This window comes from Melospiza melodia, chromosome 3, assembly GCF_035770615.1.
Source record: "Melospiza melodia melodia isolate bMelMel2 chromosome 3, bMelMel2.pri, whole genome shotgun sequence".
Classification (NCBI taxonomy): Eukaryota; Metazoa; Chordata; class Aves; order Passeriformes; family Passerellidae; genus Melospiza; species Melospiza melodia.
This window is the reverse complement of record NC_086196.1, coordinates 140,216,770-140,233,622: the sequence shown is the minus strand read 5'-3', so window position 1 is coordinate 140,233,622 and position 16,853 is coordinate 140,216,770. Positions and strand designations below refer to the sequence as shown.

Below are 16,853 nucleotides of genomic sequence, written 5' to 3'. Positions count from 1 at the left end.
GGCGGCACCTGGAGCACCGGCGATGGCGGGAAGCATCGAGCCAGGGCCTGACAGCCGGTTGGCGGGGCACGGCTGGAGATGCTGGTACAGGCGAACACCGGAGCTCCACCGGTATCACGCCAGGCACAAGGCTGGATAGGGAATTCGCGGTCCTGGACCGCAAGAACGGCTCCAGAATAGAGAGAAGCAGGCAAGTAGAGCTCTCACGGATAACCTCTCATCTGTTATACTCGTTCTATCATTAACCAGGAACACCAGGGGAGAGCGCGAACGCAGTCCCCCACTACCACAAATTATGCAGTCGAGTTTCCCGCATTTGGGGAAATCGCAGGGGTCAGCACACCCGGAGTGCAAGGGATGAGCCTCGCCCTGGGAAAACCACCTGCCTGATCATGGTGTCTCCCCTGCCAGGTAAGTATGCCCCACCCGCCCCAACGCCCGCCCGCCCTGCACAACGCACGCCCGCCCAGCACACGCCCGGCCCGGCCCGGCCCCGACCCCGCCCGGCCCTGCCGCGCTGCGGCCCGGCCCGCACGGCCCGGCACGGCCCGGCCCGCGCCAAGCCCGCGGACGCGCCGGGACAGCGCGGGCTTGGCGCGGGATCGGGCCCGGCATGCCGCGCGGCGGGGAACTCATTTGCATGGACACGCCCCCAGCCGCGGCAGCGCCGGTACCGGCCCCGGGCTCTGCTCCCGCCGGCCGGGCCGGGGCTGCGCCGCTCCGCGCCCCCGGACCCGCGGCAGGGGCACCCGGACAGCTCCAGCGCTGCCTCCCGATACAATATCTCGACGGCCAAACCGAATTTTATTTCTGTGTTTCTTTATTTTAAAGCGAGCAGGCAAGCAGCGCTGGGGGGCCAGGCAGGCACCGCTCCCCTCACGCACACACCGCTTACAAGCTCACCAGCGGGTATGAACTGTTTCTAAGGCGACAACGCATTTTCCAGTGCGCTTGGTTAGTCCGAATCAGCAAATATCAATGAGCTGGCATCAGCCATTTCATACATTTCATAATCTTTCCAAGTAGTTGTCGGCTTCCTGTTGTGAAAAATGCGTGTATTTTATGATTGGCTATTCACAAATATTAAAATGAATATAATATGTGTTGTGTTAGAAAGCAGTGCTGCATTGATTTTCTTAAGTACTGCGTTAAATATAGTTTTAGGTTATAAAAATTGTTAAAATAGAAACTGTGCTATGGAAGGTGTTTTGTTTAAAAGAAAGGACTGGCAGCGAGATAACAGCCACAGGACAACTAGTTCTTTCAGAGAAAAAGAATTTATGCCCTTCTTATCAGAAGAAACTAACTTCTTCCTGCCTCGAAGGAGCTATTAGGATTAGAGGGGAGAAGTTGAGAAGTTGATGAAGACCAGACAGAATCCTGTGTTTGAATGGAATTTATGCATCATGGATGAGCTGTATGAATATGCAACGGGCTGTTGTTCTTAAGGGTCAATCCTTTGTTAACGGGTGTCCTTTTTCGGGCTCGTGCTGCCCAGAAAAGGTACCTGGACGTCCGTAACTCTTTGTTTTTATTGTCTCATATTGTCTTAATTCAATTTGTCCAAATTGAATTATTACTCTAATTGTGTTACTATTTTTATAACTATTTTATTACTACTAAACTTCTAAAAATTTTAAAAACAAGTGATTGGCGTTTTGCACACTGTCCTTCTTGTGGTCAGCTGAAGGGAGGCATTTCACCAGTATCAGCTACATGATTTTTGTCTGGTACCAGTGCACCAAGCTTTTAATTATACCTAAGCATTTCATTGCTTTGTTGCAATATCCTTTAGCTTAACCACCACTTCCTCTATTTTATTCTAAGCATCAATCGTTTTTGCTTCCTCATCTCTTTACTATACTTCTACTATTTTTTAAAATTTTTTGTTCTATGCTTTATTTGGTCAGAAAGTTTCAAAACCGTTCTTTGTAGTTATCCCGGGGGACTGGGTTAACTTTTGCAGCCGCAGATACAAGCATTTGCTGATTCCATTGCCCATCGACACGAATCACAAAAAAACATTTTTCACACTCTCCTTGCCGGGGCCGGTCCCTCGTTTGCTCAGCCCTGCCGAGCGCTGACGGCCCGGGTCGGTCCAGCTCCTGTCCCAGCTCCTGTCCCGGTGCCGTGGGGCTGGCCCGGGTCGCTCCAGCTCCTGTCCCAGCTCCTGCCCCAGCTCCTGTCCCGGTGCCGTGGGGCTGGCCCGGGTCGCTCCAGCTCCTGTCCCAGCTCCTGTCCCAGCTCCTGTCCCGGTGCCGTGGGGCTGGCCCGGGTCGCTCCAGCTCCTGTCCCAGCTCCTGTCCCGGGGCCGTGGGGCTGGCCCGGGTCAGTCCAGCTCCTGTCCCAGCTCCTGTCCCGGTGCCGTGGGGCTGGCCCGGGTCGCTCCAGCTCCTGTCCCAGCCCCTGTCCCGGTGCCGTGGGGCTGGCCCGGAGCCGGCGCGGGCGGGGAGGGGACCCCGCAGCCCCGGCCCGGCCGGCGGGAGCAGAGCCCGGGGCCGGTACCGGCGCTGCCGCGGCTGGGGGCGTGTCCATGCAAATGAGATCCCTGCCGCGCGGCATGCCGGGCCCGATCCTGCGCCAAGCCCGCGCTGTCCCGGCGCGTCCGCGGGCTTGACGCGGGCCGGGCCGTGCCGGGCCGTGCGGGCCGGGCCGCAGCGCGGCAGGGCCCGGCGGGGTCGGGGCCGGGCCGGGCCGGGCGTGTGCTGGGTGGGCGTGCGTTGTGCGGGGCAGGCGGGCGTTGGGGCGGGTGGGGCATACTTACCTGGCAGGGGAGACACCATGATCAGGCAGGTGGTTTTCCCAGGGCGAGGCTCATCCCTTGCACTCCGGGTGTGCTGACCCCTGCGATTTCCCCAAATGCGGGAAACTCGACTGCATAATTTGTGGTAGTGGGGGACTGCGTTCGCGCTCTCCCCTGGTTTTCGGGTTCAAAAACAGAAAAAATTCGCGTTGGGTCACTTAGAACGGTTACGAGCTCTCAAGGCTGCCAATGTCGGCGCCTCAGCGGCCGCGCTCCGTCGCGCAGATGCGTTCAGCAGACGGCGCGCAGCTCGATCGCAGCTTCCCCGTCCCGTTCCCGGTAGGTGGCTCAGGGATAGCCTCGGGTCCTGAAGGGGCTCCCGCCGTGCCCTCCGCAAACGAGCGCTGCCGGTGCCCCGGTTATTCCCCGCTGGAACTGGAGAGCGGCTCCCGAGGGGGGTCAGGAATGCCGCGTCTGGAGCCGGGATGATCCTGGCCGGTCCCACCCCGACCTGCGGGCCCAGGGGAACACGTGGCGGAGAGCGGTTCCGAGCGGTTCTGAGCTGTTCCGAACTGTCCCGAGCAGTTCCGAGCGGTTCCGGGCCGTTCCGAGCGGTTCTGAGCTGTTCCGAACTGTACCGAGCCGTTCCGAGCGGCTCCAAGCCGTTCCGAGCGGTTCCGAGCCGGGCAGGAGGCGCAGAGATGCCGGTCCCGCTCGGTGATCGCTGTCCCGGTCACACCGATCGGGTCCGCGAGTGCTGCCGCACTTCCAGCGACGGGAACTCATGGTCCTTGCGAACCACAAGAGTTGATATAAAAGGGAATTCATCCCCTTTCTTGCTGAATAGAACAAACCGCGTACAATGTTGTGCTTTGTCGGAACGCAGGAAATTCCTCTGGCTAACCTGGAGGAATCGAGACCCTGACAGGGGGCTCGGAGACCTTGACACGGAGTCAAAAACACCTGTGCTTTCCATTTTAGCTCTTGGAAAAACCAATTGCCAACCTTGTATGAGGATTCATAAGCCTTTACGAAAGATTAAGTAGAATGATAGTTTATCACAGGGTGAAATGTAGGATTTTGGAGTTTTTAGAAGGGGGGTCAGGAGGCAAGATGGAGGAATCTGGGCATGTCCAGTCTTTCTCCTTCTTCTTGGCCTCCATCTTCTGCTGTGATGGTGGCACTTTTCGGTTGGTTCAGGGCAGAGACAGACTGTCTAACATAGGTGATAGGTATGGGGAAATTATTGTAAATAATGTACACGGAGATTTTAGTATAAAAGATACAGCCGCCTCTGAAGGTGGTCACTGTGCCTGAACCCGACCTGCCAGACACACCTCGGGGGTCAGAGAAAGAATGTTATAGATAAGAAATAATAAACAACCTTGAGAACGAGAACAGAAGAATCCTGACTCCTTCTTCGGCTGCCGGGCTGGCAAGAGAGACTCCCTAAGACATCTCGGGGTCACCATGACCATAGAGACCTCCGAGAGTGCTGAACCGTAACAAACGAAATGCGCGGCAAAGGAGGCTTTTAGCTGCAAATACAGAAAAACGCGCTCTGAAAAGGACGATCGGAAGAACGAATGAGAACAAAGTAACTGCCAAGAACACAAGGTAACGAAACTCCGTCCGCTTTCAGAAGGTGTTACATTGATTCTGTCATTTACCAGGAAAACCAGGGGAGAGCGCGAACGCAGTCCCCCACTACCACAAATTATGCAGTCGAGTTTCCCGCATTTGGGGAAATCGCAGGGGTCAGCACACCCGGAGTGCAAGGGATGAGCCTCGCCCTGGGAAAACCACCTGCCTGATCATGGTGTCTCCCCTGCCAGGTAAGTATGCCCCACCCGCCCCAACGCCCGCCCGCCCCGCACAACGCACGCCCGCCCAGCACACGCCCGGCCCGGCCCGGCCCCGACCCCGCCCGGCCCTGCCGCGCTGCGGCCCGGCCCGCACGGCCCGGCACGGCCCGGCCCGCGCCAAGCCCGCGGACGCGCCGGGACAGCGCGGGCTTGGCGCGGGATCGGGCCCGGCATGCCGCGCGGCGGAGACAAATCTGCATAGACACGCCCCTCGTCGGTACCGCACCGCTATTGCCGCTTCTGCCGCGCGCTCCCACTGCCCCGCCCCTCGGCCCGGCTTCTCCAGGCCCCGCCCCCTCGACGACGGGATGCTGGTCCTGGTCCGGTGCCTGGTCCCGGTCCTGGTCCCGGTGCCGGTGCCGGTGCCGGTGCCGTGGTGCTGCCGGGACTCGGTGTCAGAGCACAGCGGAGCCGCAGCCGCAGCAGAGCGCGGCCATCACGGGAGCGGCAGCGGGAGCGGAGCCGGGGGGCAGCGCCCGGCCCGGGGAAAGGCACACGGGGTTGTGTCCGGGACACCGAGAGCTCCGCCGGCGGCTTGGCCTGCCCGGGGAAAGGGGCACGGGGCTGCGAGAGACCGGCGGGGCTGCGCGGGACCGCGCTGGGTGTAATGGTTTTTACTGGGCTCAGCACAGTCCAGGGCAGCACACGGACAGGGTGGCACCTGCACAGTCTGTTGCGTTGTGATTTCAGGGGTTACCCCAGGACCCGGGTTTCTCCCCTGACGATTCCCTCCCAGGTGTGTCAGTCCCCTCTCCTTTCCCCTCCCAGCACTGTCTGTCAGTCCTGCCATTCCAGAAGGGCATTCAGTGATTGGCAGAGTCACAGGATGCCCTCTATCCCTGGGGGGCATTGGGCCATCCAGGTGTCCCTTGTCCCTTTGTCCCTCCCCTCCTGTCCCTGCTTGGTGGCTCCCTGCCCCTTCCCTGCCCCTCTCCCCGGAGTTCAAAGGAGCAGCAACCACGGGCTCAGGGAGTTCTGTTGGAGCTGCTGCTGCATTCAGAGGCCTGTGGGCCAGAATAAAGCTCTGGGTCCAAACCCTCCATCAGAACCAACTCCTTTCCTTCACCATCCCCTTAAAGCTTCTCTGCCAGAGGGAAACCTGAGGAGCAGCCCCTGTTATGGGGGGAAGCTCCATCCCAGCACCACTGGAGTCCTGGCATGCCTGGCCTTGTCCCCACGGGCCCAGCTGCAGCACCCAGCCAGCCCAAAGTGTCTGTGGGGTGAAACAGTGCAGTTGCCCCTATTTGGTTCAGCACCAAGGGCCAGACAAGCCAAGGCACGTCCCATCCACAATATTGGTAATATTCCAATAGAGGAGTTCTTCAGCTTTATTCGAATAAAGGCAGAGTCTGTGGGGGCTTCTCTCTCGGGTTTTGGAGGGTGCAGCCTCCTTTTATCCCAGCTCCCAGCTGCACGTTGCTCTCTTCCTTTCCCCACTGGCAGAGGCACCAGGAAGGCGCAGCCCTCCCGCCCCACGTCCCACATCTTCCCCCCTTGCACCGTCATTTTACCCCAGAGCTCAGAGGCTCAGCCTCGTGCAGACCCTAGTGTCCTTCAGGAGCTAAACTCTTTGGGCTCTGCAGCAAACCTGCTGCCCAAGGTCAGCAGAGGCATTCGGAGCCATTTCAGGGATGTTTACACTCATGGGTCCACCCATAAAATTACTTGTAAAGACATTTGCACACATCTTTCCTGTCATGACCACGGCCCGCACGAAAGGCAGGAGTTATCCCTCCTGCGCCCGGCATGCCGTAATGAACAATTCCTGCTCAACGAGCACCCAAAGGCGCTGCGGGGCTCCATTTGATTTCTGGGTGTCACTGCCCAAAGCCGATCCGGACGGAATCTCTGCTGCCATCCGTGCCAGCGATGGGAGCGGGTGCGGGGTGCGCCCTAAAGCCGAACCGAGCGCGGGCGGGCCGGGAGCGAGAGAGGCGAGAGCCGGAACAGCGCCCGAGGGGCTGCGGATCGCTGGGGGCTCCGCACGGACGGGACAGCGACGGGCTGGGACAGGCGGGAGACAACTTGAGTATTCCAAACAACCGCGAAAGGTGAGGCTGCCGAACTTTAAGAAATAAAGTAATTCTTCAATAGTTATTGTATTCACTCTATCATTAACCAGGTAAACCAGGGGAGAGCGCGAACGCAGTCCCCCACTACCACAAATTATGCAGTCGAGTTTCCCGCATTTGGGGAAATCGCAGGGGTCAGCACACCCGGAGTGCAAGGGATGAGCCTCGCCCTGGGAAAACCACCTGCCTGATCATGGTGTCTCCCCTGCCAGGTAAGTATGCCCCACCCGCCCCAACGCCCGCCTGCCCCGCACAACGCACGCCCGCTCAGCACACGCCCGGCCCGGCCCGGCCCCGACCCCGCCCGGCCCTGCCGCGCTGCGGCCCGGCCCGCACGGCCCGGCACGGCCCGGCCCGCGCCAAGCCCGCGGACGCGCCGGGACAGCGCGGGCTTGGCGCGGGATCGGGCCCGGCATGCCGCGCGGCGGGCACAAATCTGCATGGACACGCTCCTCGTCGGTACCGCATCCTGGCACCGCCCTCTGCCCCGCTGTGATTTGCATGGCCACGCCCCCTCCCCAACCCCGCCTCCTGTCTCGCTCTCGTGTTGGCGCCCCCTGGCGGCGCGGCGGAGCCCGGGCGCGTCCGGACCCTCCCGAACGGAACCGGACCCGGGACGGAACCGGACCCGGAACGGAACCGGACCCGGGACGGATCCCGAACAGATCCGGACCCGGGACGGAACCGGACCCGGAATGGAGCCAGATCCAGAACAGAACCAGTCCCCCAAGGGCACCAAAGCCGTTACGGGCAGCAGGCGCGGCGCTGTCTCTCTGTCACGGCGCTGTCTCTCTCTCACGGCGCTGTCTCGCACTCGGAGCCAGCTCTGGGATGGGATCTCCGGGAAGGACACGGGGGGCACAGAGGGTGGGCAGTGCCCAGGGGGCGCCCAAGACACGGGAGGGAGCGCCAGGGAAGGAGAAGAGACACGAGAAATGAACAAATCTGTGCCAGGGACAGCAATGACCAAATCTGTGCCAGGACAGAAATGCCCAAATCTGTGCCAGGGCAGCAATGCCCAAACTGTGCCAGGGCAGCACACTGGCAGAAGGCGAGCCCTGAGCAGGGGCAGCTCCTGGGCTGGCATTGACACCTCCCAAATATCACAGTGGGGGCTGCAGGCAGGACGGGCTGGGCACGGACACGAGGAAAGAGCAGGAGAGGAAGAAGCTGGGCTGGGCTGGAGGGACCACGGGCATCTCCTGTCTCCCGGAACCCTTTGGGGCCGCTCGGGCCGGGAACGGAGCCCTGGATTTTATGGTGGGCACTGGAATATCCTGGTCTGTAGTTACTGGCTGTGAGGCACCGTGGAGTAACAGGGCATTGGTGTTGTTGCTGCAGTGGGAGGAAATCCCTCGGGGCAGGAAATCCTCAGAGAAGGAAATCCTCAGGGCAGGAAATCCTCAGGGCAGGAAATCCCTCGGGGCAGGAAATCCCTCGGACATCCCATGGCATTCAGGACTGGGAACACAAAATGACCCCATCGCTTTCTCCACGTGCCCGAGTGCCCTTTGCCACTGCCGGCGCAGGGTTTGCTGTGCAAAATGCACAATTAACTTTCCCAAAGTAAATGCACAATTAACTTTTCCAAAGTAAATGCACTATTAACTTTCCCAAAGGACTCTGTTTGCATATTTCCCCGGAAATGCATGGAAAGTGCAGCTCTGCCCATTCACCCAGGAAAGTTTTAGGGTTTCTCTTTGAGTGCGGTCTCAGGAGCTCTCAGAGAACTTGTTACACTTGGGATAGCTCAGCTACCCCGAACGGCATAAAATCAGCAGGATGGCTTCTGAGGTACTGTTGGAAACAGAAAAAGTTTTAATAAAAGGCAAAATAACAAAGCTCTTACAGAGAAAAACCGAGCCAGGGGCAAGAGGTTCTTACTCCTACTAAAACACCCCACAAAAGCGATTATTTCCTTTGTTCTCTTCTTTCTCTAGTGAATTTCCTAAGTGAGACTTTTTAGCCTGTGTGAAATTAGATAACCTTAGGTTTGAGGTGAAGTCTTGAAGGTCCTGTGAGGTGTCTGTTTACCAAAGTGGGGAGAGAAACTTCTGGGCTTTTTGCCTTTTTAAACAGACACAGAATGATTTAATCAGTCCCTCAAGAGAGAGCCCATTCCCACATTTGGGTGCCCTCACAGCTCCGGTTTGGTCTTTGGGGACCCTTTGGCCAAGAGGAAGAAGAAGGAGAAAGGACAGGACATGTCCAGATTCCTCCATCTTGCCCCCTGAGCCCCCATTCTAAAACCCCCAAAATCTATTTTTTCACCCTGTGATAAATTCACCATCATTCCATTTAACCTGTCGTGCCTTGTAACCCTCCCTATAAAGGTTGGTGATTGTTTTTCCAAGGGCTCAATCAAAGGCCCAGGGGGGTCTGGGGCTCCGTGCCAGGGTCCCTGAGCCCCCTGGGCAGGGTCTGGAGCCCTGCAGAGGGATTCCCTGGGTTCCCACGGCCTGGCAGGGTGGAAAGGCTCTTTGGTGCAGTTTGGGGCACTGCCAGCCACAATTTACCCCTGGAAAGGCTCTTTGGTGCAGTTTGGGGCACTGCCAGCCCCAATTTACCCCTGGAAAGGCTCTTTGGTACAGTTTGGGGCACTGCCAGCCCCAGTTTACCCCCAAAAAGGCTCTTTGGTGCAGTTTGGGGCACTGCCAGCCACAATTTACCCCCAAAAAGGCTCTTTGGTGCAGCTTGGGGCACTGCCAGCCCCAGTTTACCCCTGGAAAGGCTCTTTGGTGCAGTTTGGGGCACTGCCAGCCCCAGTTTACCCCCAAAAAGGCTCTTTGGTGCAGTTTGGGGCACTGCCAGCCCCAATTTACCCCCAGTCCCCCCAGGGATGGACGGGGCAGGGCACGGGAGCTCAGAGCCAGAGCAGCGATGGCCCTGAGGGCACGGTGGGTTTGGCTGTGCAAACAAACCTGGGGCTGCTGGCAGCTAAAACAGCACCGGGGATAAAGGAAACGCTGGGAAGGATTGCGCTGATTGATGGATGGAAAAAGAGATTTGCTTTTATAAATAAACTCCGGGTTTGCTGGTGAGAAAAACGCCAATCGGTTGTTTTAACATTTTAAAAGTTTAATAGTAAAAAAAAATGGCTATAGAAAGAGCAATACAATTAGAGTAATAATAATTTGGACAATTTGAATTAGGATAATATGACACAATAAAAACAATGAGTTACGGACAGTCCGGGTACCTTTTCTGGGCAAAACAAGCCCGAAAAAGGCCCCACGTTAACAGAGGATTAACCCTTAAAAACAATAACCTGTTGCATATTCATACAGCTCATACATGATGCATAAATTCCATTCAAACACAGGATTCTGGCTGGGCAGTGTCAGCTCCTTCCTCTGAATCCTGACGGCGTCTTAAGGGCTGAGCAAGGCAGGAAGAAGTTCGTTTCTCCTGATAATGGAGCAATAAATTCTTTCACTCTGAAAGATTCAGGTGTCCTGTGGCTGCTGTCTCGCTGCGAGTCCTTTCTTTAAAAAAAGTATCTCACATAGCACAGTTTCTATTTTAACCTTATGTTATAACCTAAAGCTAGATTTAACACACTACTTAAGAAAATTAATACAGCATAACTTTCTAACATAACACATATAACATTAATTTGTATATTTTTGAAAAGCCAACCATAAAATCCGCATTTTCCGCACCCCGAACGCCGCTCGCCCGGCCGATCGTGCCCAAGGGAGCAGAGAGCCCCGGGAGGAGCGGGCGGAGCGGAGCGGGGGCACCGGGAGGGGCGCGGCAGCACCGGGCAGTGCCGGGGAGAGGGAGATCCGGCAGCGGGAGAGGCGGCCCCGAGCCCCGGCAGCGGCGGCAGCGGAGCCCGGCCCAAACCGGCCCGGCCCGGGGCAGCGGCGGCAGCGGAGCCCGGCCCAAACCGGCCCGGCCCGGGGCAGCGGCGGCAGCGGAGCCCGGCCCGGTCTGAGGCAGCGGCTCCGCGGCTCTCGGGGCTCCCGGCCGGGGCCAGGCCGCAGGGGGCGGGGCCAGATGTGGCTTGTGGGCGTGTCCATGCAGATTTGTCCCCGCCGCGCGGCATGCCGGGCCCGATCCCGCGCCAAGCCCGCGCTGTCCCGGCGCGTCCGCGGGCTTGGCGCGGGCCGGGCCGTGCCGGGCCGTGCGGGCCGGGCCGCAGCGCGGCAGGGCCGGGCGGGGTCGGGCCGGGCCGGGCCGGGCGTGTGCTGGGCGGGCGTGCGTTGTGCGGGGGAGGCGGGCGTTGGGGCGGGTGGGGCATACTTACCTGGCAGGGGAGACACCATGATCAGGCAGGTGGTTTTCCCAGGGCGAGGCTCATCCCTTGCACTCCGGGTGTGCTGACCCCTGCGATTTCCCCAAATGCGGGAAACTCGACTGCATAATTTGTGGTAGTGGGGGACTGCGTTCGCGCTCTCCCCTGGTGTTCCTGGTTAATGATAGACTGAATTGATTAATCACCGGTGTCCGTTGCAGCCGCTGTGTTCCTTGCTCTGCCCGCTCTCGGAGCCCGCCCGGCTCCCGGTCACCCCCCGTTCCCCGCGGCCGCAGCGGTGACCGTGGGCGGGCACCTCCCGGTGCAGACGCTCCTCCCGCTCCCCCCTGTTCCGGCCCGAGCCCCGAGCGCGCAGCCAGCGTGGGGAGCGTGCTGAGGAACACACGTTCACTCTCCTATGAAAATTTTAAAGGTTTCATAAAGGACAATGGGAGACGAGGACCATGGAGCAAAGGTTAATGCAGCCAGGGGCATTGTTGCACTCAGCCAAGCGCACCCTGTTATCTTCGGGGATACCCCTGAAATACCTTTTAATGACATCAGCCTGTTGCATATTCATAAACGAGTTTCCATTTTCCAGGAACTATTTTACATGCCCCTCCTTTGATCTGCCTTTCTAGAGCGTGTGTGTTTCTTGGCTGTGCTTTTGGCTCCTTCTTATCTCCTTCAGTCTGGGCTTCGGTCCACGGTGTCCTCAGACGGTGAGTGCTGATGGTTGGCAGATCTGTATCAGGTGTGCTCATCCTGTGTTCATCGGATGTTATCCCATCCCAGCAGGCGTTTTAACACAACCACACTGATGTCAGCTATTGCACTACTATGTCTAAGCTTAATTATTAACAGAAGTAAAAACTATATCACAAAGTTACTTTAACACTGCCCACACAAACCCATTTTAATATTTGCGGAAAGCCAACATTATAATCTGTATCTCTAGCAGTGGGAATTTGCATGGTCCCCCTCCCATGGGTTCCACCCCACACCCGTTTTCCTGGGAAGGAAGCAGACGGACACACGGCGAGGACCTGCAGCTTTAATGGTACTCAGAGCCTCCAGCCCAGGCACGGCGCCCTGCCCTGCTCAGGGGCTCTTGGCCTTCCTCCGCTGCGTGCCCCACAGCAGCAGCGACAGCGACACGGTGGCCGTGCCCAGGATTCCTCCGAAGAGAAGCGTCGGGAACGTGTCCTGCCAGGACAGGAGTGAGCACCAGGGCTGCCCTGCTGCTGCAGGCAGGGCGCAGGGGCAGGGCAGTGCCACAGTGCTCACCTCACACAGCCAGGGGCAGGGCAGTGCCATAGTGCTCACCTCACATAGCCAGGGCAGTGCCCTCACACAGCCAGGGGCAGGGGCAGTGCCACAGTGCTCACCTCACATAGCCAGGGGCAGTGCCCTCACACAGCCAGGGGCAGTGCCACAGCACCCATCTTACACAGCCAGGGGCAGGGCAGTGCCACAGCACCCATCTCACACAGCCAGGGGCAGTGCCCTCACACAGCCAGGGGCAGTGCCACAGCACCCCTCTCACACAGCCAGGGGCAATGCCCTCACACAGCCAGGGGCAGTGCCACAGCACCCATCGCACACAGCCAGGGGCAGGGCAGTGCCACAGTGCTCACCTCACACAGCCAGGGGCAGGGGCAGTGCCACAGCACCCATCTCACACAGCCAGGGGCAATGCCCTCACACAGCCAGGGGCAGTGCCACAGCACCCATCGCACACAGCCAGGGGCAGGGCAGTGCCACAGCACCCATCGCACACAGCCAGGGGCAGTGCCACAGCGCTCACCTCTCGCAGGCACCTGTAGCCATGGAAGGGACCCTCACAGAGGCACTGGACGAGGCCGGGCCCGTTGGGGGCACACACGGAGTTTTCAGGACATGGCCAGGCTGGCAGAGCAGAGCAGAGCAGAGCAGGGAGTCAGGGCCAATGCCCGGCCCCAGTGCCAGCCCCGCACACCCAGTGCCAGCCCTGCACTGTACCAAGCTGCTCGGAGCTGTTGCAGGTGTTCCTCTGTCCCTGGCACAGCCGGCTGCTCCTGTCCACTGTCACGTCCTGCCAGGCGTCACTCCCACCCGGGCACTCCAGCGCCGGCGGCACCGCGCTGTGGGCACAGCTCAGTGTGGGCACAGCTCAGTGTGGGCACCGTGCTGTGGGCACAGCTCAGTGTGGGCACAGCTCAACCTGGGCACAGCTCAGCACAGGCACAGCCCAGCCCGGGCACCGTGGTGACTCCCAGCCCCGCTGCCCCAGCACTCACAGGCTCTGCAGGCGGGTGAAGCCCCGGAAGGAAGCACTGGGGACGGCTGTCAGCGGGTTCTCACTCAGGTCCCTGCAAGCACACGGAGCCCCAGTGCCACCCTGTACCACAGTGCCCCTGGCACCGCACTGAACTCAGGCGGTGCCCATGCCCCCCGCGCCCCCTGCCCGCCCCAGGCCCTGGGAGTGCAGCCCTGCAGCCCCACAGGGCTCAAAGGTCTCTGCAGAGCTGCCGAGGGAGCGCTTGGTCATTAACCAAATCACTGATAAGCTGAGGTGTCACGGTGCTTGGTCATTAACAAAAACATTGAGGAGCTGAGGTGTCACGGTGCTTGGTCATTAACAAATACCCTGCCAAGCCGAGGTGTCACGGTGCCCTGAGGGCCAGCACGGCTCGCTGGGCTCATCTGGACACTGAGCCCTGGACGTGGCATCTCCCTGACTGCTGTCTCCCCAGCCCGGCGATGAGGACACCGTGCGACTGTGGCAAAAGCCAAGGTGTGACCATGTGGCTCATCCAACGTGCCAGCATGGGCCCACGGGGATGTCCCACCACCAAACCTGCCCCAAGCCCTGTGCTGGGCTGGGCCCAGGGAATGTCCCACCAAACCTGCCCCAAGCCCTGTGCTGGGCCCAGGGAATGTCCCACCACCAAACCTGCCCCAAGCCCTGCGCTGGGCTGGGCTGGGCCCAGGGAATGTCCCACCAAACCTGCCCCAAGCCCTGTGCTGGGCCCAGGGAATGTCCCACCAAACCTGCCCCAACTCCTGGGCTGGGCCCACAGCAATGTCCCACCAAACCTGCCCCAAGCCCTGTGCTGGGCCCAGGGAATGTCCCACCACCAAACCTGCCCCAACCAGGGAACTCACAGGACGAAGGCAGCGGTGGCCTCGGCCAGTCCCGGGGGAACGCTCTGCAGGGAGCAGTTGCTCAGGTCCAGCCTGGGAAGGGGCAGTGCTTGGGGACACAGCAGCAGTGCCTGTCCCCAACACCTCCCCTGAGGCCCCTGTGACCCCCAGCTCCATCCCAGCCCCGGCCTGTACCCGATCCCCCCGCACCACCACGCAGGATGCCCCACCCGGCATTGCCCAGCCCCGCCGCTCCCCTGGCACCGCTGCGAGCCCCAGACCCATCCCGGCACCCTCCATCCCCCTCCATGCAGCACCCGATCCCCCCAGCCTGGGCATCCCCGCCCTCCCCGGGCCCCCGTACCCCAGCAGCAGCGCCGGGGCCGGGCCCCGCTCCCGGCAGCAGCGCCCGTCGCTCTCGGTGTCCCGCCGGGACTCACAGAACCGGGACACGATGGAGCCGTTCCGCGGCGGCCCCGGGCAGAGCCCGCACACCTGGGGAGGCCGAGGGGGAATGGGGAACATCCCCAGGGTCCAGGGGGCACGGGCAGCATCCCCCGGGTCTATGGGGCACGGGCAGCATCCCCCGGGTCCAGGGGGCACGGGCACCATCCCCAGGGTCCCGAGCATCCCGCCCCCGGGCGTGGCCCAACCCCCGGTACCGGCGCTCCCCGGAGAAGGAGAACCTCCCTGGCCTTAGGGCGACCCACGGCTTCCCCGACGGCCGGGCACCTCCAAACCGGGCACCTCCAAACCGGGCACCTCCAAGCCGGGCACCCCCGGCCTCAGGACAGCCCCGACCGGGGACTCACGGACCCTCGGTTCCCCGGGGACCTCCCGAACCGGGCACTCCCTGACCCCTGGGCACCCCTGATCCGTGACACCCTGCGCCCACCGGAGCCCCCGTTTCCGGCCCTCCCCGGTTTCCGCGGCCCCGCTCCCGGTGCTCACCGCGGCTCCGCGGGCGGCCCGGGGCAGCAGCAGCGGCAGCAGCAGCGGCAGCAGCGCGAACCCGCGCACGGCCCCGCTCATCCCCGCGCACCGGGCACCCCGAGCGGGCGGCGGCGGCTCCGTGCCCGTTCCCTCCCCGCCGGCACGGCCCGGGCGCCCTCTGGAACCGAGCCAGGCCCCGGCGGGCGCCGGCAGCGCGGGCACCGGGGCGCGGTGACCGCCCGAGGGCGGGGATGGGGCCGGGGATGGGGATGGGGACCGGGACCGGAGCGGAGCCCCGCGGGCCCCCGGTGATGCCGTCAGCAGCGGCGGAAGCGGCGGCGGGAGCGGCCCCGCCTGCCCCGGCGTCATCCCGGCGCGCCCCGGCTGCGGCGGCACATGTGGAGAGTGCTGCCGCCGCCGGTGAGTGTCGCGCCGGGGCCGCCGGGACAAGGTCACCGCCGCCTCCCGCCGCCAGCACCGGGCGCTCTGCGGGCGGCGGGGACCGGGGCTCCCGGGATGGGGACGGGGAGGAGAACCCCGGGATGGGGACGCCGGGGATGGAGAGCGGAGCCCCGGGTTGGGAGCGCTGGAGGCGAGGAGCAGAGCCCCCGGCTGCGGCCGCCGGGCACACCGGAGAGGGGGAGCGGAGCCCCGGGATGGGGACAGCGGGGACAGGGAGCGGAGCCCCGTGTTAGGGACACCGCGGACACCGGGGACACCGGGAAAGGCGAGGAGAGCCCCGGGATGAGGGCACCGGGGACAGCGCCGGTGGCACGGGGTGACAGGGAGGCTGTGATGGAGCGTGAGGAGCGGGGCACCGGGGCAGGCGGGCTGGGCACGGCCGGGACCGGGCAGCGGGCTCACCACGCGGGGACACCCTGGGGACACCCTGGGGACACCCTGGGGCCGGGAGAGCCCGGGCTGGCGCTGCTGCGTTTGTGGGGCACACTCTGGGCGAGGGGCAGCAGGGCTGGGGGTCACCACACCAGGGACGGGGTGTGGGGACACCGGGGCTGCGGGCGGCGCCGAGGGGGCACCGAGCCCTGGGCTGGGCTGTGCCGTGCCCGCCGGGGCCGCGCCGTGACCTCCCGCCCGTGTTTAGTCTGCACGGGGAGTGCGGGAGCGACCTTGGACCCTGGCCATGAGCTGCCGCACGTGGCGCCTGTCCTGCTCGGGGACAGGCCGGGGCGGGTGGCGGCACAGGCGCTGCCCTCTCACCCCATTCCCCACCCTGGCACCGCTCCGAGCCCCGTGCCAGCCCCGTGCCAGCGCCGCTGCCCCCGGCCCTGTGGGGCGGGCAGGCCCGGGCAGGCTGTGCCAGGGCTGCCAGGAGGGGCTCAGCCTAATCCCACCGAGCATTGCCCAGGCAAGCATTCCTGCAGGGATCACCGTGGCACACGGTGGGCACCGTGCCACTCCCTGGCTGCCGCCCCCGCTCCACGCTTGTTCTCCCTGTGCCCCCAAGGCCGCCCTGCTGGGACAGAGGGTCCCCTCAGCCTGCTCCCCCTCCCAGGCCGGGACAGGGGCTATCCTGCCCCAGCCCCGTGGCACCTGCTGCTCCCAGGTGCCCGCTGGATGCCCTCTGGGTGCGGGGGCGGGCAGGGACAGCAGTGCCCGGCTGTGCCCTCCTGTTCCTCAGGAGCCAGGCCGGGGTCAGAGCCCAGGGGGGTCAGGGTCAGAGGGCTCAGGGTGGATGCTCAGGTGTCTGCCCCACCTGGCTGCTGCCCTGAGGCTGCCAGCTGCCCCCTGTCCGTCTGTCCGTTCCAGTCGCCCCCTGTCTGTCTGTCTGTCCGTGCCAGGTGCCCCCTGTCTGTCTGTGCCAGTCGCCCCCTGTCCGTCTGTCCGTTCCAGTCGCCCCCTGTCTGTCTGTCTGT

The 16,853-nt window shown here is 62.2% G+C and overlaps 5 non-coding genes across 5 annotated transcripts; 2 read left to right on the top strand and 3 right to left on the bottom strand.

The window, feature by feature from the left end:
* Window positions 1-255: 255 nt before the first annotated feature.
* On the bottom strand, window positions 256-419 carry LOC134416891 (U1 spliceosomal RNA). Its single transcript, XR_010027442.1, has one exon. It is a non-coding gene; the product is annotated as a U1 spliceosomal RNA (small nuclear RNA).
* Window positions 420-2,756: 2,337 nt separating this feature from the next.
* On the top strand, window positions 2,757-2,920 carry LOC134416890 (U1 spliceosomal RNA). Its single transcript, XR_010027441.1, has one exon. It is a non-coding gene; the product is annotated as a U1 spliceosomal RNA (small nuclear RNA).
* A 1,502-nt stretch (window positions 2,921-4,422) lies between these two features.
* Window positions 4,423-4,586, bottom strand: LOC134416889 (U1 spliceosomal RNA). Its single transcript, XR_010027440.1, has one exon. It is a non-coding gene; the product is annotated as a U1 spliceosomal RNA (small nuclear RNA).
* A 2,150-nt stretch (window positions 4,587-6,736) lies between these two features.
* On the bottom strand, window positions 6,737-6,900 carry LOC134416909 (U1 spliceosomal RNA). Its single transcript, XR_010027459.1, has one exon. It is a non-coding gene; the product is annotated as a U1 spliceosomal RNA (small nuclear RNA).
* A 4,024-nt stretch (window positions 6,901-10,924) lies between these two features.
* Window positions 10,925-11,088, top strand: LOC134416908 (U1 spliceosomal RNA). The gene has a single exon (XR_010027458.1). It is a non-coding gene; the product is annotated as a U1 spliceosomal RNA (small nuclear RNA).
* Window positions 11,089-16,853: the final 5,765 nt, after the last annotated feature.